Source organism: Carassius auratus, unplaced genomic scaffold (assembly GCF_003368295.1).
Source record: "Carassius auratus strain Wakin unplaced genomic scaffold, ASM336829v1 scaf_tig00038609, whole genome shotgun sequence".
Taxonomy (NCBI): domain Eukaryota; kingdom Metazoa; phylum Chordata; class Actinopteri; order Cypriniformes; family Cyprinidae; genus Carassius; species Carassius auratus.
Genome location: NW_020526451.1, coordinates 1 through 26,463, shown reverse-complemented (window position 1 = coordinate 26,463; position 26,463 = coordinate 1).

Sequence of the window (26,463 nt, the reverse complement as noted above, 5' to 3'; positions counted from 1 at the left end):
GCTAAAGGAGCACATGGCCGAAAAAATAACTAACAAGACCATGTGCTGACACTAGACACAAGAAACAAAAACATAAAACAAAGTGACAGTGCCAAACCCCTGACATATAAGCAGTTGTATAGCCTAGCAATAATGAAAAACAAATAGTCTAATTAAAAAACACAAATCGTGCCCTATGCTATAACTTGCGATTCTTAAATACAGCATTTTACAGTCTTTGTATTTCATGTAATAACATCAAAACTCTGGCTTTCAAAAGGCAGACTATAATGTTTATTTTCATTGTTTTAGGCATCACATGACGAAACCTATTTAATTATGAACTAATAACTTGACTATTAACTCAACTAAAGCTAACAACAATTACATTTCTTGAAAAAAAACATAAAATGAAATAAAACAAGGCAACAATTAAAAGCAAATAATAGAAAAATAAAAAATTATAGTTATTTAAAAATAAAAACAGAAACCAAGCTACTAAAAATTAAAGGTTAAGCACAATTTATATATATATATAGCATACTTATTAAAAAATTATAAAAACTACATTAGTTATCTCTTTGATACTAAAATAATGCAGTCAAATGAAGGATGGGATCCTGAGGGTGAATTTACTATTGCACAAGACTAAGCATGGCTATCTGGACATATTGGAGATACTTTAGATATTTTTAGGACTTCATTTTCATTTACACTTATGTTTTCTTGTTATTTTTCCAAGCTTATCTTCAGTGGGTGCATTTGACCCCAAACGCTTTCTGTGAAGATGAAAAGACAGGGTGAAGAAACGCTCTCTTGTAAATCAAATAAACGAGGTATTTATAAGCGTGTTAGTCGAAGTATCAAAGCTTTCTTGGGCGTCGATCACAGCGGCTGACAGTACAGTATGTGTTTCTGAAACAGAGCCCAGCAGCGCTGAATAATTGACTATATTTGTTTTTGCATAGTCATGCTTTGGATGAAAGTGTGTTTATGAGTTTCTCCACCTGATCTCACAAAACAAGTGCCTTTAAAAAGTGGTGCCTACTTTCTTTTTGCACTTTAATTAAGGTTTTTGCACCATTTTGAACCATTTTGTCACTCATTAATTTGTGTTCATATTGGGGTGTTTTTGTTTTCTTGTCTGTTGCTGCATAACCACGAATGCTGACTGTGATCAGTGAGTTTTGCTTGCTCAATGGCAGTTGCTTGGCTGGTGAATGTTTTTATCAGCTGTTTGGACTCTCATTCTGATGGCACCCATTCACTGCAGAGCATTCATTGGTGAGCAAGTGATGTGTGTAAATACTACATTTCTCTAAATCTGATGAAGAAACAAACTCATCTACATCTTGAATGGCCTGAGGGCGGGGACATTTTTAGCGAGTTTAAATGTTTTGGTGGGTATCTTTGTAGACATATAACCTTTGTCTGTTGTTGTTTATTATACTGTCTAACTGTTCACAGTCTAAGCTCAGAATATGCTGTTTTTCTGCATATTATACATGCTTTATTTCCAAAAATGTTCAAAATGCAATACATGAAATAATGAATTCAGAATGCATTCGACCTGACCCTCCATTCCAAGCTTGACCAATGAAGTCATATTAACACATTTTTGTTTTATTTAATTGGTAATTTTTTAACACAGAATTGCATTCAGAATCCACAAAAAAGGGCAATGTATCTGACATAGCTGTAAGCCTTCCTTTGCAGAATTAAACATTCACATAATGACTTCATATGACAGCAATGTGGCACAATACTGCGGCTAATGATGCATGAAATCTGGGTAAGATGGTGGTTTGCATGTATTCGCAACCTATATATTTTTTATTTGGCTGGATTATAATTTCAGTTTATGTTTAGTGCCACAGTAATAAGCCAGTGCATTTAAAACTGGATCATGTGGACTGAAATAGAATGTGCACATAACTGCATCTGATACTGTAATCTGTTATGCTGGTTTTATATTACAGCACTATAAACTAGCATGGCTTTCATTTTCAATACAGTGGTGCACAAAATATTCGGCTCTGAGCAAAACCAACTGGCTTATGAAATCAAGGCCCTGTTTTTATTGCATTGTTTATTTTGGTGACAGGAGTAATTGATCAAACCCAGAATTAAAATCGCCATATTCAGGGACAGAGAGACTCTCTGTTCGCTTTCATTTGATTTGAGCGAGTGGATCGTATCACTTTGTTTATTGAATCTGCTGCTGAATTCAATTGGTTCAGACCTCGGCAAAAAAAAAAAAAAAAAAAAAAAAAAAAATATATATATATATATATATATATATATATATATATATATATATATATATATCCCTAAGGGAAATGTTTTAAGGATATTTAATCAGGACAGTATCAGAATTAATTTTGGGACACTCCCGGGAAGCTTTGCCTGAACTCAATTTGAGTGTTTCTCAGACCTTGAAATGATTGTCAATGGAGAATCGCTTTTAGACAAACATTTAGTCCGGGAGATTGTTAAATCTTATTTAGACTGGGAAGGTTTATTTTACACTGAATCTAAAATAGCATCACGTTTGCTCATATTTAGGATCTGAATAAATTCCTAACCCTGATTTTTTTTGCTCTGGATCATGTGACTTTTTGAGGAGAGCAACCATCACTTGCATTTGTTCACAAGAAAACACACACACATTTGAGCTTTGCTTTGTGTCGGTGAAATGCCAAACAATGCAAACACTGAACGTTTAGTCAGTCATTAGTCTCTTGATTGTGGTATTATATTTGGGCTAATTATCTGTGAAGATTAATTTCATCCTCTTGAGCTGCTTAAAAATGAATGTGAATGAATATGGAGGTTCTGATCTGAGCTGTCTGTCGTCTGCTTTCAGAATGACACAAAGTGCTGGGAGGATTTCGCTGTATTTGAGCGCTCCAGATCGTCCGTCCCGTCTCACACGATGCTGAACATGTAAAGATCCGGACTGAGGTAAGAAGACTTTTATTAAAACGCTTCTCAACTGGTTTTTGCTAAAGGGCTCAGATTTTACAGCTAGTGCCGAATGAACACTGTAAAATAAATAACACACACACACACATACATACATGAACATACAATAATTCTAAAAATTTACTAGAATAAATGTAATATATTAATATATTGTAGATTAAATTTATTGAAATTTATTGAACAATTAAAATAGATTGCTGTTTAAAATATTGTGTATTATTTTTATATTTGTAGTTTAAATGTATTAAAAGTTATTAATTAAAAAGTGTTTAGAATAGTTATTTATATATGTAATGTATGATTATTAAAATGTATTATTTGTGGGTATTATACTAATATTTTTTATAGTTTTTATAGATATAGAGCTTGTTTATATTACATATTTATATGAATTTCATATTTATTATAATTATAAAGCCAATTATTGAACTTAAACTGCATGTAAAATAGGCAGAGTCCTGTTTTCTTATGCCATTTATTTATTAATATTAGCTATTTCATTTGAATTACCATAACCAACAACAAAACGTATGGGAATGATTTTCTCTTCGCTTAAAAAAAAAGTTAATATTTTTATTTATAATACCGTCCTTAATATGCATGATTTTATAATTAGATGCAGTTTATTATTTGCACATTGCATCATTTATTGCACCCCTCAGAACAGACCCACGGCCCATTTTGTCTTTGCGACACACCAGTTGAGAACCGCTGTTCTCCAGCACGCTGCGGTGAACACCAACATTGTGCCTTTGCCGTTTGTGAGTGTTCACTTTCACAGCGCAGTGGCCTTGATTGTGCTGATCTGCTGCATTCGTAATGTACTTCAGAATGGGAAGATCAAGTCTGTGCTCTGGCAGTCTTGTTCAATCAATAATGAAACGAGGTCTTTGTCTAGCACCCTGTCAGACGTGACTTTCCGCTCAAATCTGCACGAGAAACGGCGAATCGCTGCTGGTTTATGCATGCATGCACGAGTCCATGCGATTCCCAGGCTCCGATCTCAGACTTTGTTGTCGAAAAGATAAATGACTGCTGGTGGACTATAAACGAATTCATCTATAGAACGTCGCCTAACCGCAACCACGTGCACGTAGGCAATGTTGCCAACAAAAGCCAATTTGATTTAACCTCCAAAGAGCTTTGTGACATGCTCATTTTTTCTAGGTGATTCTAAAGCATTGGTGAGATTGAATGAGGGGCCCCTGGGGGCCGGTCTTGTATATGAAGAGTCAAACATGGAGATTTGTGTGCAGGTTGATGGGCCGCCTGCCAATAGTTCATCAGCAGGCTGTACGCTCAGCCGCTCGCTCCGGCTCAGATTTATGATGTCATAACGCCGAAGAGTGACCTCCAGTGAGGCACAACCACCGCTGCAGTTTCATCACTTTGATGGGAGTGGCGTCTTTAACTTTGCCAATAACTTTTAGACGGACGATCCATCCCAAACTACTGCTTCACAGGATTCGTGTTGCATTGTGCATTGTGGGGTTGTAAGACAACTTCTGTGAGACAGCTTGAGTAAGCTATGGTTAGGTTGACTACCTTACAAATTATTTCTTTGCAGTGCTTGAAAATATTGTTCTGTTCCAGTTGGTATATATATATATATATATATTTATTAGCAGTGATGGAAAAATCTGAATGCTGTCCGTCACTTTGAAAGATTACACTGAGGGTGGTCTTTTGTAATTTATAACTGTAATACTTACCCCTGTCCAGTTGGTGGCGCTCCAATGTGGTAAAAGAGCATGGAATCATCAGCTCCAGAACAAACATAAAACTGTCACAAGTCTTTTGCTATGCCTTTGATTTTGCACTAGTAAAGCGAAAGTACTGCCACATTTAAGACCGGCAAAACTGCATTTTATTGCTTGAATTTCGTATCGAATTTAAAGACTTTGTTTCATATCAGAAGTTACAACACACATAGCTTAGCCTGTTGCGATTTATTGGACGGGAGGTGCACTATATGTATGGTTCATTCATAAACTAAAAACAGAATCGATTGGGACTTAAGATTTGATATTGGTTCACGAAAATGAGAATCTATTAAAATCGAGAATGTTTTTTTTTTTTTTTTTTTTACCTGTGTTGAAAAGTGACGCACAGTCTCTGTTCATGTTCTCTTCTTTACCAAATAAATGCACAAGCCTATATGCTCATCCTGTAGGATTATTAATTGTGATTTCTAAGCCAATTAAAAGGAAGAAATGAGAGAAAAATACTTATTTGACATTTGTTTTCCCCTCACTTCTGAAACGATGGCTCCGCCCCTGGATATATGGCTCCAGAAGGACGGTTCAATTTAACGTAAGGACTCCTGCAGAGATTCTTCTTTCTGAATTTATCAATAAATAGCCAAGATTGAGCACCTTAAAACCTAAAGACGGTCAACACTGAGCTCTAACAGAAGTCGAATCCTGTGTGGCAGGAGGTCAGTGACAAGCGACTGATTAATAAATTCTTCAGTAGGTTCAGTGTGATGACCTGAAAACACTTCGTCTGATGAGACACTTCTCTCAATAATGTCACTCTCTCTTCATGCCGTTCTGGAGGAGGAGCCTCTGTCACACATTTACATATGATACTGGCATTTTTGATGTAACTGCGATCATGGCATTTGTCAGTTAGCATGTTAGCATCCCTGATGGAAAATCCACAACATGGATGAATTTTAAATCATGCATTTTAAATTAGAGAGGTAATTTTCTCGTCTTTTATTTACTTTATGCATGCATTTTTGCGGCTGTTCAGTTGAATCCGTTCAGAGATGTTTACGTGCATGCAGCATTAAACAGTTTAATAACTCAATGCTTCTCTCTGATCTTCATCATACCGGAACACACTTACAGCAGAGCCATGTTAACATCAGCGGCGTGCTGCGAAACAAAAGCTAAAACAAGAATGAACTGCATCACAGATTCATGCACTGCATTTTTTTTTTTTTTTTTTTTTTTTTTTTAGAAATGAACTAGTTTAGTTCATGCCAAAAATTAGTGTTTGTCCATGTTTCGTTCTTTGGGTTTTAAGCTTGTTTTCTTATTCAGTTTTCTAGGCTGTTATGACTGTTTAAACACATTTTTATGTGGTTGTTAAGATGCTCATTTCTATTCAGTTGCTAGGGTGTTTTGGGTGTATTTTAGTGTGTTTGTTGCTATCCAGTTCTTATGTCCCTTTAAGCACATTATTCATGCCATTGCTGAGACGGTTATTTCTATACAGTTGCTAGGGTGTTCTAGATGCTTTTTGTTTTGTAACTTTTTGATTCCTAGGGTCTTGTGAGTGTGTTTATACACATTTTGTTCATAAACTGCGGGTGCTCTGAATCACATTACTTGCATGAAGGAGTCCTGGCGTCCCTGTGATCTTCTGGTCTCTAGTTATGGCTCATGTTCCTTCTACAGTGTGCATCTGTGGGATTCTTCACCTGTTTTCTGGTCCAGCAGGTGAAAATCACTCAGTAAAGTAACAGCACACATGATTCGAGGGGTCATTCATGTCTGTAGAGCCAATGGTGCGGGATGGGTTATGTTTTAGCTAACACCACTTATCTCTGTATCCAGCCGTGTGTCTGTGTGGGACAGAAACAGTGAGACTGGTATTATGGGATGTCATTGTGAGCGCGGATGTCCTCTGTACTTCATCCTCAGGCGAAATGATTCAGCAACTTCACATAAGAACGACAAGAGATTTAATTCAGAATGCTTGCGTGCATCAGAATCAGCAAATAAACACACACACATCAGGTTTGACTGCGTTTGTGGTGTTAGGGTGCTCAAAGAACATGCTTTTAACTTTTTTTGTTTAGACGGTGTCAATACCAGATCGATTGAACTCCCACACGGTGCACAGGACTGCAGATTAATTCCTGTGTTTCTATCTGCGATTATTACAGAGGATTATTGCTTGCATATCTCTCTTTCACTCTTTTTTTATTTTTAGATATATACTGTAAATGCAGATATAGAGTGAGGTCTTACCATGTCACATAACATTAAAATTTCTCTCTGAGTCACCCTCATTTTTGCTCATGTTTATGCCAGAGGAAAAACAAACTGAAAGGCATGCTGGGAGGTGTGAGCGCTAGCATGAATTTATCATTTATTTATTGTATTTTATCTAGAAATTATGAGCCTTACTTGCCTATGCTAAAGACATTTGTGTCTTTCAGTATTGAGAAAATGAAGACAAACTTAGATTTTTTTGGATGGGTGGATGGATGGATAAAACAAACAAATGCATGAACAAATGATAGAAAGAACAAACTGATTATCAAACAAACAAACGATAGAAAGAATAAACAAATGAATGCACAAACGAACGATAGATAATTTATTAAGTGTGCAGTGGTTTACCGCATTGATGTGGGCTGAACACACAGTTTAAAGTCTGTTTCTTTTTTTGCTCAGTGATTTTGAACACCGAGTGAATTAAAACAGATATAAAGAACAGGAAAAGAAGTTCACAGATGTGAATAACAAGCTTCTATTTTGCTTCTGTTCCTCCTCTAACTGACTTCCTAAGCGCCCAGTGCTTAACGTGGAGGAATCGATATTAAACAAATCTTGGCGTTTGTGCTGGGATGGCATTGACAAGCTGGCGGTTCATAAAGAAATCTGTCTGCTGTCAGGATTGCATTCATCTGTTATTCAGATCCACTCAATACAGCATCATAATAGAGCTCAGTCAGAGTCGATGGCATATTCTGATGAGAGTGATGGGGCTTTAATATGCTGGAGTCTCTTAAAGGGACAGTTCACCCAAAAAAGGAAAATCCTGTCATCATTTACTCACTCTCATGTTGTTCTAAACATGTATGAGTTTCTTTTGTCTGTGGAACATAAAAGAAGATACTTCGAAGGTAGATGGTAGCCACTGACATTAATTAAATAATAATAATAATAATAATAATAATAATTACTAAAATAAAGTACTGTGGAAGTCAATGGGGATCAGAAACTCATTTTTCAAAATATCTTGTGTGTTCAGCTGAAGAAAGAAACTCATGCATGTTTCGAAAAACTTGAGGGTGAATATTATAACAATTTGAAAAACTGTTTTCTATGTTAAAGTTTTAAAATGTGATTTATTCCTGTGATGCACAGCTGTATTTTCAGCATCATTCCTCCAGTCTTCTTTATATATATATATATATATATATATATATATATATATATATATATATATATATATTAATCAAAATTTTCTGATTTGCAGGTCAAGAGACATTTCTAAATATCATGAGTGTTGAAAACAGTTGTTCTGCTTCATACTTTTGTGGAACTGTGATGCATTACTATTCGAAAGTTTTAATATATAATAATGCAATAAATGATTGCTTTGTGACTGTAAAGTGATTAAAGATTTCTGGTTCAAATAAATGCTTTTCTTTTGAACTTTTAATTCACCACAGAATCCTGAAAAAAAATGTATCCCCGTTTCCACGAAAATATGAAGCAGCACAACTGTTTTCAACTAAATCAGCATATTAGAACGATTACAGACTTTTATATTATAGAAATATTTAGCTAAATCTAGGGCAATGAGAGGGTGGAAATGCAAATGAGCTTTGTGATTGGAGGAGAGACGAGTCACATGGGCTGAGTCAGAGTCAGGGCAGGGGATGAACATCATGTGATTGTTCCATTATTTTGAATCCCTTTGCTTTCATTAATATCATGTCACTCTTCAGTATGATTGTGCTTCTGCTAATATTAATGATGTGAACAGCAGAGATGACAGCAGCATGACTGATACGGCGTGTGTGTGTGTGTGTGTGTGTGTGTGTGTGTGTGATATTGAGGTCAGACTGAGGCAGGGACTCAGTATCCAGCTGAGATACAGCGCTGTGTGTTTACCGCTGCTTATGATGTGTAGAAGCCTGTGTCCACTTCAGAAACCAGTGTGAACACTTCCTTTTCCTGCAGTGCTGATGTCAGCCTACACACACACACACACACACACACACACACACACACAAACACAAATATTTAAAATCCTCAAGTGTGATTATAACAAGCATGGAAATTAAATAGACATAAATAATAGTGGTAATAATAATAACAATAATAAAAAATAGCCAAGCAAATGTAGTTTTTGATTAATAAACTTCCCAGAAATTAAAGAACGTTTAAAAATGTAAATGTTAAAATTCTGCAGTTATTTACATTTAAAAATCTATAAAATTCTGAAACAAAAGTTCTAAAAATATGTGCGTGTACTTGTTTATGTGTGCTTGTAAATGATGTTTATCTGGACGTGTAACACTGCTAAAAGGTTTTCTGGAAGGGGAAGGTTTAGGGTTAGGGGATGAAAGTAAGATTGTGCTCCACTCAGAGATCTGATCTGATCATCATCAGTCTGTCTGGAGTGACATGAAGAAACTGAGACCGACTCGATCCAGAAGAACTGATGCTTTAAGAGACCTACCTGCAATGCAACAGTAGTGTTAAACGTTAGACGGATGCTGATAAAAATAATTTTGTAAATAAATGCTCTTCATCAATTAACCTCTATTAACTAGATTAAATTAAAACATTTGGTGTGAGCATCCTTTGCGTTTGAAGCAGCTTTTGCCCTCGGTGCACTTGCAGAGTTTTTTCAAGGAGCTTTATAGATAGGTAAATATATAAAACATTTTACTTGACAGTATTTTCAGCATTTCTCTTCTGCTTTCAGTTTCAGTTCTGTTCTGATATCCAGACGTTATATATCTGCTCTCCAGATCTCGTCGCAGTCATTTATTGTGCAGATGGAAGTGGATGAGCTCAATGAGATGACAATATTCCTGTGAACTCACTGACATTACTTGCCTTCACTTCCTGTTAGCTTGTCCTCACTTCTGATTGGATAAGGGCATTATTTTTTTATTGAATTGTGTTTTTATTTATTCATGTTATTGTTCAAGCACCAATAAGCATTAAGCACACACTTCTGAATAATGATCTTATAGCAAGGCAGATTTGACCATGATTGCTGAACAGTATCTTGCCACAGTGCATTCTGGGAACTTAAACGACAACAAAACTTTTATTTTGAATGGGATTAATTGAGATTAATCATTGCCCAGCAATTTATCAAAAACTATAAACAAACATTTGATAGACTATTTATTATTATTTATAAACGGTGTCAATGAAAGTTCCATGTTTATTACTAGAAAATAACAAAACTCCTATAATATATAGTTTGAAGAAGATTTGAAGGCTTTTATGAAAGCTAATCATGTATGTGTTTGCATATGCATGTAACATTTTTTTTCTTGCAGTAACTTTAATAACAGTGTGTATTGGTTGACTATGACAAATGCGTTCATGTAAATAATAAATGAATGCATGATGTCAGTTGTTTGGCAGTAGTTGAGGTGCGTGTTCAAGCGTGTTTTGTGTTTGTTCATCGGCTGTTGTTCCCTGTATCTAAACCCAGCTGTCTCTCTGAGACAAAGCAGCGGTAAACCTGGCACCCTGCCCGTCCTCATGAATAATTCATGACATGCTAAAGATCTCTTTTAATCTTGATCTTTGTTGCGGCTCTTCTCGCTGGATCATCAGCACGTTTCGTGTGTGTTTGTGTAGGTGTGTCTTCCCATAAATACATCTCTACTGTTACGGCCCTCGTGTGGATTACATTCAGCAGATTTCTTTAACCCCATCAATCTCAAGCTCTCATCCATCATTTAGTGGGCTACAGTCATGCCTTCACCCTCTTTAAACCACTCATTTGCCCGCCGGTCATAGGTGTATTACAGTTTAATTTATTACTTATCATTTATAATGAGCGATTCCACTTTGTGGTTTGATCAGAGCACAATTAATCACGTAAACAAGCCAGATGTGACCTCAGACGTCTGCCCTGCGGCACAGGGTTAGTTCCAATGCCTATTAATGAGGATCTTTAATATTAATAGCATCCTAATAATTAATAGGAAATTGCCAAACTAAGTGAAAAGCATAAAAATGCATAGCAAATATATTGCTGTTTCACACACACACACACACACACACATATATATATATATATAAAAGAGCAATATTGTTCACTGAGCAGCATTCGTTCTTGCGATCCACACATCTGCAGCGCCTGAGGAGATCTTCACACCTGCACTTCTATATTATCCTCTGATACTACATCTTCATGTTCCTTTCTTTCTGTCTATGATTACAGCATTTTTTTTATTATTATTATTTAAAGGAGTATTGTACCCAAACATGGAAAAACTGCATACATTTACTCACTCTCAGGTCATCTAAGATGTAGATGAGTTTGTTCTTCATCATACTTGCTCATCAACTGGTCCTCATCAGCGAATGGGTGCCGTCAGAATGAGATTCCAAACAGCTGATAAAAACATCACAATAATCCACACATCACTCCAGTCCAGCAGTTAATGACAAGTGAAGAGGAAACAAATCCGACATTAAGACATTTTTAACTGGACTTTTTTTTTTACTGTATGAAGCATTATTTATGTTTATGCTACTATGGACTTATTATGGAGTTTAACGTCTTAATGATGGATTTGTTTTTAACAAACACACATCTTTTGGCTTCCACAAGATATTAACTGATGGACTGGAGTGGTGTGGATTACTTGTGGATTATTGTGATGTTTTTATCAGCTGTTTAAACTCTCAGTCTGACGGCACCCATTCACTGCAGAAGATCCATTGGTGAGCAAGTGATGTGATTCTACATTTCTCAAAATCTGATGAAGAAACAAACTCATCTACATCTAGGATGGCCGGAGTGTGAGCACATTCTAAGCAAATTTAAATTTTTGTGTCAACTAATATAGAATCTGCGCAAAGTCTTCCATGTGATACATACAATACACATATGCATTTTTAAGTTATTTTGACAATCATCGCTGAAGCTCTAAAATGATCACAAAAGTTCATCATTATGCATCAACATCATTGCTGCGTTATTTGATTGGAAAAACAAAACAAAGGAAAGATTTTTGTGTGTAAGGGAAAATATTAAGTATATATGCTGTGGTCCCTTTAAGAGTAAGTGTTCCTTTATTCTTCCTAATAGAATTACATGTGATATGTGGATTGCAGTGTGATATATTAATATTATTACGAATGTAGCACACATTATTTGTGCCACTCATGTAGAACGGCATCAGACTTTGGCCTCCGGCTCTTTTTCTCTCTGTGCACGACTGGTGCTCGGCTGTTTAATTACCCAGAATGCATTGTACTGCATCAGGCTGCAGGGTGAAGGAGGCCGTTTTCAAAAGATTTGTTTTCCTTCTCAGGCATTAATATGAATGCTGTTTTCTCCACTGACCTGTGAAGAGATTTGCCTGCGATCGTGTGCAGACATGCTGCAGTAACTGCGCCGCATGAAGAGCTCTGAAATATTGATAGCATATTAATCGCACATCATTTGCATTATTAATTGAACTTTATCCCTCTCAGATCACTTTCATCTGTAGTTTTTAAACGATTCCTGTTAATCAGCTCGATTCTGGAGGGTTTTTTCCTACGAGGCGGCAGATGTGTTGTAATGAAAACTCATCATCAGGCTGATGTTTCATGTCTCATTATTTTCAGAGAGTATATAAGAAGTGTCTAAAGAGTGGATTTTCTGCTTTCTAGACTATTGACAGGCAGTTTTAATTCTTCTGAAATGTTTGTAATCAGAAACATGTCTGATTAATTGAAATCACAAATCTATACAATTTAACAGTTTATTTAAAATGTAACAAAAGTTACATAAAACTTGTATAGTTAGCATTTATGATTTATTTCATGATGCATAAAATAATAATAATGTAATGTATCTTTTAAAATCGAATGCAATGAAAAAAATTATACTATTTTTTTCTGCACAACAGAGGGTTGCTACTACTATTAAATTGAAAAATAAACATGAATACAAAATAAAACATTTAATAAAAAAGTGATATACCATAATAAATTTATAATTTTACTATTATTACTACTACCTTGAAAAGTAAACTGTGCCTGTGTGTAATAGTAATATATTTCTTTCATAATTTCTTCAAGTTAAACCAGACTTTTATTTTGACGGCTTGTAGTGAAGAGCTTTGAGTTTCTTTGTGTCTCTGACGAGAGTTTTCTCAAATGAATTTGGGTGCACTGTCCCTTTAAGACAAGTAAATGCATAGGGATGATGCCAAGCATGCTGGCAGATGAGGGTCCAGATCCGGCTGTGTTCAGTGCCAGATCCTGAGGAGTCTGGGACGTGCCAGGTATCGTTGATCAGCACAACCCGACGGCCTGTCCGGCTGATGTGTGTTTGGAGCTGGATCATGTCGTTTCTGATCTGCTATCACACACTCCTGCCGTGTTTCTTTGCTTTGTTTGGCCGTGGCTCTGATGCCCTTTCTTGGCGTGAATCTAAATCAAGCACACTGAGCTCCTGATGCACATAATATCAAAAGTGTTGTTTGATTAGTGCAGTCTGTCTTCAGCACTAATTTCTTAAAACTTTCACTGTACTGAATGCCATGTCTCACACAGAGCATGAAGTAGCATGCATATTTTTGCACATGTTTTGCTGTTGTAATCACAGAGCAAGACGTCTCATTATTGGAGCTGGATTGTATGTGGCAGTAAAGTCTCTTGTGAATCTCTGGCTGATGAAACCTGATGTAACGTGATGTGAAACGTGTCACACATCTGCTTCGGCCCGCAGCCTGACCACGAAACCAAACTGGCTCTGAAAACCAAATGAAAAAGAAAGACGTGAGTCTGATGAGACTGATTCATGCATGTGTAGGATAACGGCTCGTCCTCATGGGACTAATTAACTTCATGACTAAAACTCTTCATATGCAGGCCACATTTCTTTTCTTTTTTTTATTTATTTATTGCTTTTAACTCTACATAACAAAAATAACTATAACGACTCAAACTCTTAGCATAAATGCTCATATAACTCATATAATCTATCTATCTATCTATCTATCTATCTACATTTATTTGACATTTCCAATATTTAATATTTTACTTATTACATCAATAGTATGTATTATGCATTAAATTACTTATTTAAATCAAACTAAATTAAAGTGCAGAAAAAAACATATACCTTGGTCTAAAATACTTAAAAATGTAGATATATCTTTTTTTTTAATTGCAATTAAAATAATGTTATAATGCAAACAAATAAGGCCATAAAATAGACCTCATATTTTAATCAACATTTTGTTTATTTATTTGTTTGTACTTTATATGACATTTTGCATTGTGATATTTATTTATTTATTTATTTCGATGTTTTCCTTCGTGACATTATTTGATTTATTTATTTGTCATTTGCATTATTTCATGCACATTAGTGTAATGGAGTAATGTTTTACTGTATTACATCAACAACATTATGGTAATTAAATAACTTTATTTGAATCAGGCTAAAATAAAGAGTACAACAAATACATCCTTTATTTTTAAATTAATTAGATAATATATAGCGTAGATAATGTAAAATGTAATAACTATTATGTTTATGTTATTATGTTGTTGTTTTGCATTAGCATAATGAGATGGAAAAATGTGCTAAATAAATAAATGGGCTTCATATTTGTTATTTGTTTACTTATTTATACTTCTTATAAATAAGCATGCATTTGTTTTAATCAGTTTTGCATAGTTTGCATAGCATTATTTCCAGTGCTGATGCTCTTGAGTATTTTTCAGTGTCTCACACAGCTTGTGTAGTGATTCTGGATGAATGCTCAGATGAAGCTTGTCCTCGTGTGAATCTAGAGCACGGTGAGATCTCTGACCTGTGACGCAGGACACACCAAACAGCTCTGTGACACAAACAGCTCCAGAAAACATCCTCAGAGCAATTTCCCGCACTTTATGTGCATCTGGCGAGTGTGATTTGCTCTGTTGTTGTTTTTCCCTCTTGTTTCTCCGGCGAGGTTGAAGATGAGGAGGAAATGGCTTTGACCACCGGCTGAAATTCACCAGACGTTGTTTGCTCTCACCGAAAATGAGCAAACGAACAGTTTTAAGGGCTATTTTTTGAGGTTAACAAGATCCTCAGCCCGGGCCAGGGTGAGTGACAGCAGGACTGATTGCTTTTTAGAGTTTCACTGGCGACCCAAACCAGATCTGCTCCTCAAACGCTCAGCACGATGGGAATCTGCTAATGTGGTAGTTTTGTGGCTTACAAAAAAAATTAATTTAAAAGCATCTTTTTGCTGTGAACAGGGGCGGATGTAGAAAAAAATTGATGCGGCGTAACATTAGTTATTTATCATCTCAAAGTCTGTGCTTTCATTAAAGCTTCATTTATTGATAGTTAGATAATCAATTTTTATCTAACTTTTCCTCCTGAGTCTCAGGCCGGTGACACACTGGCTGCATGTCGTGAGCGTGGCGGTTCTGCTGCGTGGCGGCTGCTTCAGGTTTTCTGTGTTTTTATACAGTCTATGGTCTTTACACACCAGAATCGTGCCTGACGCGGCGCTGGCGCACTGCTGCTGCTGCTGCTGCAGGTGACAGAGGGAGGCCGCCGACAGACCAGGATCTTGTCTTCACGACAACAATATCTATACTTTACGTTGAGCATAAATATAAAGCCTACTGATAAAGGACACCCTCAACAGTATTGACGGCAAAATAGACTATGTTTGACAGGTGCAATATTTGAAAATCGAAAATTATTAATTTATTTTTTAAATTACATTTATATCTGAATATATGTCAGAGTTCGGAGCGGGTTCGCGAATCATTTGAGTCAGTTCGGGAGTTCGGAGTGGATCGCGAATCATTTGAGTCAGTTCGGGAGTTCAAAGCGGGTTCGCGAATCATTTGAGTCAGTTTGGGGATCGCAAATCATTTGAATCAGTTCGGGAGTTCGGAGCGGGTTCGCGAATCATTTGAGTCAGTTCAGGGATCGCGAATCATTTGAATCAGTTCGGGAGTTCGTAGCGGAATTGCGAATAATTTGAGTCAGTTATGGGGATCGCGAATCATTTGAGTCAGTTCGGGAGTTCGGAGCGGGTTTGCGAATCATTTGAGTCAGTTCGGGAGTTCAAAGTGGGTTCGCGAATCATTTGAGTCAGTTTGGGGATCGCGAATCATTTGAGTCAGTTCGGGAGTTCAAAGCGGGTTCGCGAATCATTTGAGTCAGTTTGGGGATCGCAAATCATTTGAATCAGTTCGGGAGTTCGGAGCGGGATCGCGAATCATTTGAGTCAGTTAGCGGATCACGAATCATTTGAGTCAGTTTGGGAGTTCGGAGCGGGATCGCGAATCATTTGACTCAGTTCGGGAGTTCGGAGCGGGATCGCGAATCACGAAAGATTCGCACTCGTAAATTTTCAAATTGGCCATAACCTTTCATTTGTTGCTGCCAACTGGGGTGGCAAGGCTTTCTTTTAGGGTGTCATTTGCCGCCCCTGGCTGTGAAAGTGTCATTTATATTTGGAGAGGCAACTAGACATTAGTGGGTTTATTCCCATTACATGTTTCACCACTCTCTGTGGTGCTGTTATTGCTCAGATTGTTAATAAATACAATTCAAACACTATTTAAAAGATCATGAGAATATAGTTGTAATACTAAATTTTGGGATTGGGTACTCAGAAAAGGAAAATGCTTATTATGGGAAATGAGATGATTGTTTCATGTTAACAAATAATGTGAAACACATATAAAAGTTTATATATATATATATATATATATATATATATATATATATATATATATATATATATATATATATATATATATATATATGAATTGAATATATTAGTAGTAATTATTGATGGGGTGAAACTAGAGAGCTGAAACTTTGTCAGATGGTAGTAGGATTTTATATATATATGGTTTCTTGTTGTTAAGTAAAGCCAGAAAAAAATTATAAAATAATAATAATTCTTATATTTCATGTATTTCAGCATTTTTCATTTTCATTTAGGTTTACTTCAACTATTAAAATTAATAAAATTAATAATTGAGTAACTTCAAATTATAAAATAAAAATGATAAATTATAGACTATAAGGTTAATAAAGATGATAAAAACTCAATAAATGTAAATGTAAACTGAATTCAAATTAAACAAATTAAAATAATAATTAAATAAATATTTAGACATTTTACGAATTATAAAAATGTAAACAAAATTGCTAAAGCTTCAAAAAAGGTAAAATCTAATTCAAGATATTAACAAAAACTGCAGTTTGTGTGTGTGTGTGTGGGCATGTTTTTGTATCATATCAGGACACAACTCTGTATAATGACATGGGTATGACACAGGTATTACAAGGAGAGGGTGACTTATGAGGACATAACCCATGTCCCCATTTTTCAAAACGCTTATAAATCATACAGAATGAGTTTTTTTTTGAGAAAGTAAAAATGCACAAAGTTTCCTGTGAGGGTTAGGGTTGGTGAAGGGTGATAGAATATACAGTTTCTACATTATAAAAACCATTACGCCTATGGGATGTCCCCACTTTTCACAAAAACAAACATGTGTGTGTGTGTGTGTGTGTGTGCGTGTGTGAACATGACTACTAAAAAAACAAAAACAATAAAACAGCTATCATGTACTTTCTGTTTGTATGTTGATCATTTCCACATCTCAAGCGTGACTCTCAGAGGAAATCATAACTGTGATATTTTCTTCAGAGTTCACTGCAAATAAAAGCAAAGGCTGTACATTACTCTGTGACTGACAGCTGAAGTCTGTTTCTGACTCTCCTGCATCCCTGTGCATTGAAATATTTCATTACTGTGTTGTTTCTCATTTGCATGATTCCATATGAGGATTTTCATGCATAATTAAAATGCGTCAGATTTCATCCCGTGAGACTCTGAAGGACCCTCTGTTTAGTCAGACCCAGAGAACCCAGGAGTATTAGACGAGTGTTAGGAGAAATGAATGAAAATCAAAGCTGAAGAGCTTCACGTATAGATCTTTGAGGATACAGATCTGCCAACAGCCACAGTCTAATACATTACGTGGTTTCATATATGAGAGTTATTCTGATAAATTATTATTCTGTATCTCTGTATATAAACCAAGCATGTCTATCATACATGCAGAAAGTATCTGTTAGCATTCACACAACACATTTTCCTTTAATGCAAAGTCTGTCATTGTTTTATGGCTAATTTAAACTTAAGGTCAAGGTCACATGCTATAAAAAAATCAGTAAATTAGTATTTAGTAAAATTTAGCCATGTGGCTTAGTGTGATTATCAAATCGCAAAGGCTGTGATTTAATTCAATATAATCAATAACAATACAATCAAAATATTTTTCTTAAATACTGAATTGTTTATTTAACAGTGAAATATTACAATATAAATTTTAGTAATTGTATTTAGACGTAATAATGAGTATTATTATTATGTAGATATATTCATTTATATTCACATATTGTTGGCCAAAGAGTGCAGCTCAGCCTTTAAAGCTGTCCAAAATAAGTTCTTAACAATGCATATTATTAATCAAAATTAAGTTTTGATATATTTAGGGTAGGAAATTTTACATAATGATTTTTAGCATTAAAGAAAATTTGATAATTTGAACCCATACAATGTATTGTTGGCTATTGCTACAAATATACCCGTGCTACTTATGACTGCTTTTGTGGTCCAGGGTCTCAAATACTCAATAAATTGAGTTTTTGCTGTTATATTTTTAGCAGTAATACTCTAAAGGAAATAAATTAAGAGACGCTACTTCTCAGAGAAGATTTCTGCATGCTGTGACTTTGTCAGCATGCTTTCTAGAAGTTGCTGCTCTAAATCCATCTGCTTTAAAGCATTTAAACCATTAAGGCACTGCATGTTTGGCCAAAATTAGAATAAAAATGCAATTTATTTCCAGAAATGCTTTTATTCTCAATAAGATAACCGGATGCAACCCTGAATCCAACATTAGAAGCATGCAAGTTCACTAACAGTGCCCAAGTTTTTTACATTTTAAAGTGCAGACAGACAGTTTGATGAATTAGAGTTCATATATGGAGCACAGGTGTAGAATATTTTCCTAAATACATTATAGTGAAACGCTATAGGTCATATTGGAATTCCAGTGATCTGCTTTGGGACTGAAATATGAAACACGTTAAGTTTAAGATCCAGTTCTCTTGCATGTATTTATAGGTCAAAGTCAAGTCAAAGTCTGCTTCATTGCCAATTCTGTCACATGTACAGCTCATACATAAAGGAAATTTAAATTGCATTGCTCTCAGAAACCATGGTGCATACAGGTAACACTAAACACAGTAGATTATAAAAAATACAGATAAATATAGATTAAATATATATAAAGTACAACTATACGATAAAGACCTGCAAAAAAGATAGATAAGGAACACAAGGCACATGACAGATAGAGTGCAAAACCAGTTAAATAAACAGTGTAGATACGTGTGTAGTGCAAAAAGAGCTTATTAGTCTGTTTAAAATGACAAAAGAGCTCAGAGAGTAGATTGCAGTCCAAATCTGTAATGAGGTTCTGAGCAGATCAATGCTGCACAAAGTGTCTGGTGCAGGTCAGTGAGTGTGAGTGGGGGGCTGCTTTGGCTCTTCTAAATTTGCGGAGGAAGTAGAGACACTGCTGTGCTTTCTTGGCTCCTTCCAATATGCTTCATCTTCTCCACATTCAGAGAGAGACTGTTGTCACTGCATCACCCGGCCAGACGGCTCACCTCGCTTATGTAGTTTGTCTCATCTCTGTTGCTAAAGACACCAACCACATTAGTGTTATCTGCAAACTTTATGCAGAGGTTGTAGTTGTGTGATGGTGTGCAGTCGTGGGTCAAAGTAGAGGGGGCTCAGCACACATCCTTGGGGGGCCCCAGTGTTCAGTGTGATGGTGCTGCATGTGTTACTACCGACCCGTACAGCCTGAGGTCTGCCAGTAAGAAAGTCAGTCCAGCAGCCAGTTGCACAGCCAAGTGTTGAGCTCCAGCTGGACAGACTTGATGTGGTGCATGACTAGCCGTTCAAAGCATTTCATGAGGATAGGAGTAGGTGCGACTGGATGGTAGTCATTGAAGCATGATGGAAACTACTTCTTCGGGATACGATCTTATATAAGATTTTTTAGAAGACTTAGTATTTCTGTCATAGAGCCCAGATATGATTACCTAACTGGGTGGAGGAAGGAACGATCTCTCTCTCTCTTTGAGACAGAAATCAATGCTAGTGCTCCGGTCAAGAGGGATTACTCAGAGCCGGTGGGTCGATTCGGATTCTGCAAAGCTTTTCGAGCTGAATTAATGCTACAAGACCTCACAGTGATAGATCAGCGCTGGTCTTTGCTCAGTGTCTCCAGTTCATCTCAACAGATGAACCTCAGATGTGAAGGGAACAACTCACACAGTCCACTATAAACAAAGCAGTGAGCCACCAGAGGAGCATTCAGTGTTCATCTTTAAAGATGATTTCTGCTGGAACAGGCAAGCCACCAAATGAATAAACAAATAAATAAAAATACTGAATAATAAGTAAATAAATCTAAATTAGATAGATATATAGAAAGAAAGAAATAGAAAGAAAGAAAGAAAGAAAGAAAGAAAGAAAAACTTGTTTTAATTTCAGTTTTAATTAAATGTAATTAATTTGTTTTACGTAAAACTTCAGGAAGGAAAACATGTTTTATGGTTTACTTTTAGGGGAGGGGGGACTGAGACTTGAATTCATGCAGTGCAACGCTTTAATAACTAATACTGTAACATAAAAATGTGGCTCATGCAATCACATTTTAGAAGCATAGCTATGCTTTCTATAATAATAAATAACATATTAGGTACTCCGCAATTTGAATGCTTCCCATCTTTTCTTATTTGCTCTTTTCCAGTCATCATTGAACACACTCCGTCACACTACTTTGCTCTAATGTGCTCTTGTTGCTGGAAATTGTTCTCATTTCACAGTGAGATTAGATTTGTACCACAACAAACAGGGTCTAAAAGCAGACAAATTATGATCATGGAGGGGAGGCAGATGATTATTGTGCTTATATTTATGCTTTCTCTGTTGCACACTACAATATTTGTCCATTGAAGAGTGTTTAGGCTGGGTAATAAAGATAAAAAGTACTATATATATATATATATATATATATATATATATATATATATATATATATATATATATATATATATATATATATATAGTTATTATTCAGTCACTGTTGTCAGTTAGATTTAAAATGTTTAATGTAAGTAAAAATCTAGTTACAAAATAAAAAAACTAAAACATCAAAACACCTTTACCTACATGTACAGTATTTTTTTTTAAATAAATGCAGTGGAGGTTTCCATGAACATTTTGGAATGGTGACATGAATGAATCACTGAATCAGAGTGAATCACTTTGGAATGGACACTTTATGATTCATGGAAATCATTCGGTCTTCGAAGACGTGTTTGCTATCACATTAAAATGAGAGATGATGCTATATCTCAGATTTGGTTTTGTGTTAGTGATTTTTTTATTAATGAATAATTTGTTTGTTTATTCAATAAGAGATTTTTAATCCTAAATGTCTATTTTGTGTGAGTGAATCAGTGAATCATTTACTTTGTTCAAAACAACTGATTTGTTTATGTACAAAACACATGACTGTGTTTATGAGTGAATCTTTGAATTATTTACTGATTAATTACTGAGAACTGATTATATACCACATTCAATGACGAAACAAGTCAGTCGTTGAATATTTCATGCAACTGATTTATTTAGGAACAAAATGTAAAATCTCCATTAGACACTTTCTAATTCATAACAATTATTTGATATATAATAAAATGTTCACTATTAAGTCAACATGAGAGATGATGCTACTAAAAAAGATTTGATTTTGTGTAAATGAAACGTATAAATTAGTAATTTCAGTAAATTTCAGCATGACAGAGATTCTGCTGAAACTTTACTCTTTACGGCAGGGATATAAACTTTACTCTTTACAGATGGTGCGTGTTTGTTCTGACGCTCTCTATCCATGTGCTGAATAAATAATTCTGATCAACCTCCAAATACAAGCAAACATCAGCCAAGTAGCCCAAAACTTTAATGACGATATAGTGTCCTCTGACACATACAGCCTCAGAAATAAATGCAAAGGTGGCACAGAAGTGCTTCTGAAGTGGCATTTAGGTGTCTTTACACAGACCGTTTAATGATGCTCAGATGTGGCTTGAATGTATTTACACTGCCTTTACAACCGTATACTGTGATACAAGAGGCTGAGGTGTGTCTGAGCTGGCATAATTTAGTCTGGCTTTGAGGCAGCATTGTCTCTTGACATTGAATTTTGAGCAGGCACAGAGCAAGTCGGCAGCGTAAAGAAATTTTGATTCATAGGCATGTTTTATTTTCAAGTTTTAGTTTCACATGAAAATATGTTTACTTTATGGAATATATTGAAACTACTCTTCTCATAAAGCATTGCTAAATCAAATCGGTCTCTTTAAATCAAACCAGTGTCTTCCAGATATATTTTCTTTGTATATTATTAAATTACATCCATAAGAATTGAGAGAATGATTTAAGATCATTTATGATAACTTTTTGTCATTTTTTAATCACAACTTAATGTCCTTATGATCTATAAAACACCAAATTGTGTTTTATTGAGATCTTGACTTTGTATTCTATTGGTCTAGATCTAACAATTGCCATTTATAATCTCAGTATTCACTGTGGCACCATGGAAAAAATGGTGAATGACTAAATTGTTCAAATAACTTTGTAGGCTTTGTAGATTCAGTTCATTATTCACAGTCCTAGCTGGTAACCACCTCGTGTCCGGATGTGAACATCACTGACATTCTGTGTAAATATTAGATGTGTCAAACATCACAGATCAGCAAGATGCACAGCTTTAGTGCCGGTTTAGGTTAGCCAACCCACTTCGGTCTGACAGTGTGGAAGCGGAGGGCATCTGGTCTGATGTCGTACAGGATAATCGTTTGATGCATGCTGGGAGATTGTGTGTGTCAGTACGGATGTGATCAGTCAGAGGTGGTCCAGAGATGAGAGGACAGATGTAGCATGATCCTCTTCCCCACCGCTTCTCATGGGACTGACAGGAACAGCTGTGTCAGCGCCCCCCATTGACTGGCTTCAAAAAGTAATCCAGGACTCCTACAGAGCACAGATGTCCTGTGGGCCGATATTCTACTACACACCTGTCCATATTGTTATTAATCAAGGTTTCCTGCACCAAACACAAATTACATGATCATTTTCTGACAATACTGTCAGTTAAAAGTGAGGGCTTTTGATTTACTCTCTCTGCATTATCCATCGTTTGCCAGAAGTTGGCGATAAGTTACTGTCATTATGAATGATTCAGTGACTCATTTACCCAAACGATTTGTTCAAAACTACTTATTTGTGTAATGGCATAACACCCATTGCTCCTGCGTCCCTTACTATCCATCCTAAATACGATATGATTAGTCATTTTCAATACTATTTAGGGCAGATAGGGTGGATAGTATGCACATTGGGACGCAGGGTCAGTTCATGAGTAAATCATTGAATCATTTATTCAACCGATTCATTCACTTATCTGTTCAAATCTCATGATTAAGGTCAAATAAATAACACATATCATATATACATATCTAAAATAAGCTAAATTTGTGCAACACTCAGTTTAGCACTTTTAAATATGAATCATAATAATAAAATGAATAATGTCGTCATGTTCATGTAAATTCACTTGGATGTATTATATGCTACATTTATTTATTTACAGTAGTATATGATGTTGTCATAACTTAAACTTCTCTACAATGCACTACAGTCTTTGAATCATTTCATGCAAACGATTCATTCAAAACACTGATCCTCAGATCCTGGTTTGACTCTGGAAATGACCCTGGTTTGAACGTCTCATACAGACACTGGAGTTTTCTGGAATAATTTAACTTGAAGACTTGGAAGTGTTGATTTGAGTGGAAATACTGATTTTAGGATATTTTGTCCTACTGTAGTGGGTATAAACACAGGATTTAGGCCTAGATCCTTTTTATCCATAATCAGTGCATAGGGAAGTTGCTTATTTAGTTACTTTTATCGGCATGAAAGATTTTTTTTTAAACTTAAGAAGTAAAAATATTGGATGAAATGTACACACATCCAGTCAATTTTAACGCTTACATTAACGGGATGCAATGCATCTTGGTGCATAGCTTTTTTTTTTTTTTTTTTTTTTATAAATTTATATTTTACATTTTACATTTAATCATTTATCCAAAGCGACTTACAAATGAGAACAATAGAAGCAATCAAAACAACAAGAAAACAACAACAATATACTGCCATGATGCTTTTTTTCTTTTTACTTAAATTGTGCAGCCAGTTGATTGTTATCCTTGTGTTTCTTATGTGTTTGCTGAGAGTTTTTGTCTTGTGATAGTTTAAAACATCAAACACTGTGTTCTTTCATAACATGTACATGTTTTATAGAAACAGTGGAAATATATTATGAATTAATAAAAATAAATAAAGGTAACAGTTATATTGTGCTCTTTTTTAGTTGTTTAAGCAATGACAACTTGACATATTAAGATCAGTCAAGACATTTACTTCAGATGACTGAATAAATGGCTGGAAAATGGTTGCCTAATGTTTTTGTATTTCCATAACGCCTATCTTGTTGTTGTTGTGGTTTTTCACTGTTAAATTAGACTTTAATAATAACAACTTGAAAAGAAGACACCCTCTCTGAATACAAAAGAAAAGCTCAAACATTTTCTGGATGGTTTTTACTTGATGTCAGCAGTACCAGAAACGAAACTAGCAAGAAAGCAGTCCCAAAGGGGAAAGTAAAAATCACAAAAGATATCTCTTTAAAGGTGATGTGTGGAATTTTTTGGATGTTAAAACACTTTCTCGTATCCCAGCTTCATGTTCAGAGACATCTACATGCAACTTCACTTTTAATTTGACAACTTAAAATGGAAGATTTATCGATTACATTATGCCAGTAGATTGGCAAAAAGGCTCTTAAAATATATTTGTCATTGAATCATACAAGAGATTTGTGCAACAACCCTGATTCATCCAGTAATGAGACAAGTACATCTTGAGTAAGTTATTGAATCATAAAGTACATGTGATTTTGTTTAGTTTGTTTGTTAGACTTTATGTTCTTTCTTAAGAATCATAAGAGAACCAAAACTTCCATTGGGGGAAGGGGGCTCAGTTATCCAGAATCATGCCGTTCTATTTTGCACATAAATAGCTTTAAAGAGTCCAGTTTTTATGTAGCCTTTCGTTAATGATATTCCACTCCAATAAATGGTTTGCAAAAAAGAAACACAGGATAAATATCATTATTTTGATTGGAATCGAAACTGGGAATCGAAGATAAGCAGAATCATAATGATCAATTCAAACGATACCCAACCCTACGATACATTTCCACACTGAATGATTCTGTGTGAGCGCGATCTGCACATGATGTACAAGTTACTGTCTTTATACATAACATTAGAGCGCAGATTAATTTACCTGTAGAATAAGCCGTTTAAAACGTGCATTCATTCAATTTCAAGCATCCAGTAATATAATCACGTCTTGTGGAGAGCTTCCAGAGTACACTTTTTAACTGTTTGGAAAACGGAGCATAAATGTGGAAGTCCTTAAAAGATTTCTTATCCTGTTGCGCCCTCTATAGGACAAGCAGCTAGTCGACGTCAAGCTTAAAGTGTCATAGCAGTGCATTGAAGTCAACTAGTCATTTGTACAAACCCTAGCTAATCCTAAGAAATATTAGCACTGAGACTCAATCACAAAATTTTCTCTGTTTCTTTGCACATTCACCTTGATGAAGCGACATTTCTTCAACTAATGGTGAGAGTTTTTAAGTAAGTAAGTTCTCTTTTATTGTCTCCCTCAGGAGAAATTTGCAATCGGAGAGCAGATCAAAACACACAGAAACACACACACACACACACACACACACACACACACACACACACAAATAATACACCATTCCAAAACATATATAATTCCCACACAATCCTAATAATACACTAACATTACGTTGCCCATCACATTACCCTCACCCACACAACAATTTTTGGTATTGAATGTATTTTCTACTTAACATTTCTCTCGTTTTGCATGGGTATGCTTTCACTTTTAAGCTGCTGTTTTCTTTTGATAGATAAATTGGCTACAACCTCAAGCATCGTCAAGTCCCTTTTAACCTATTAGACCCATCTTCATGAGAATGTGACGTGTCAAGAAATGTTATCTTGGTCGGTAGATCACTGGATTTCGTAGCACTATTGTCCAAAGTTGATGCAGGGAGCTGGGAGGGTTCAGCAGCTTTTACAGCGCTGCACTGATTGAAATGAGTTCAATCCCAGAGCGTCGCAGTGAAGCTGTGTGTTTCCAGACCCAGCAGGTAGCAAGTGCATTTTTTGACTGCATCTGTAAGTTGCTGAAATGGGCTGTCAGTAGGACGGCTGGAGTGCTGATGATCTGAAGCAGATCATTTCTCTGTATAGAAAACTCTTTCT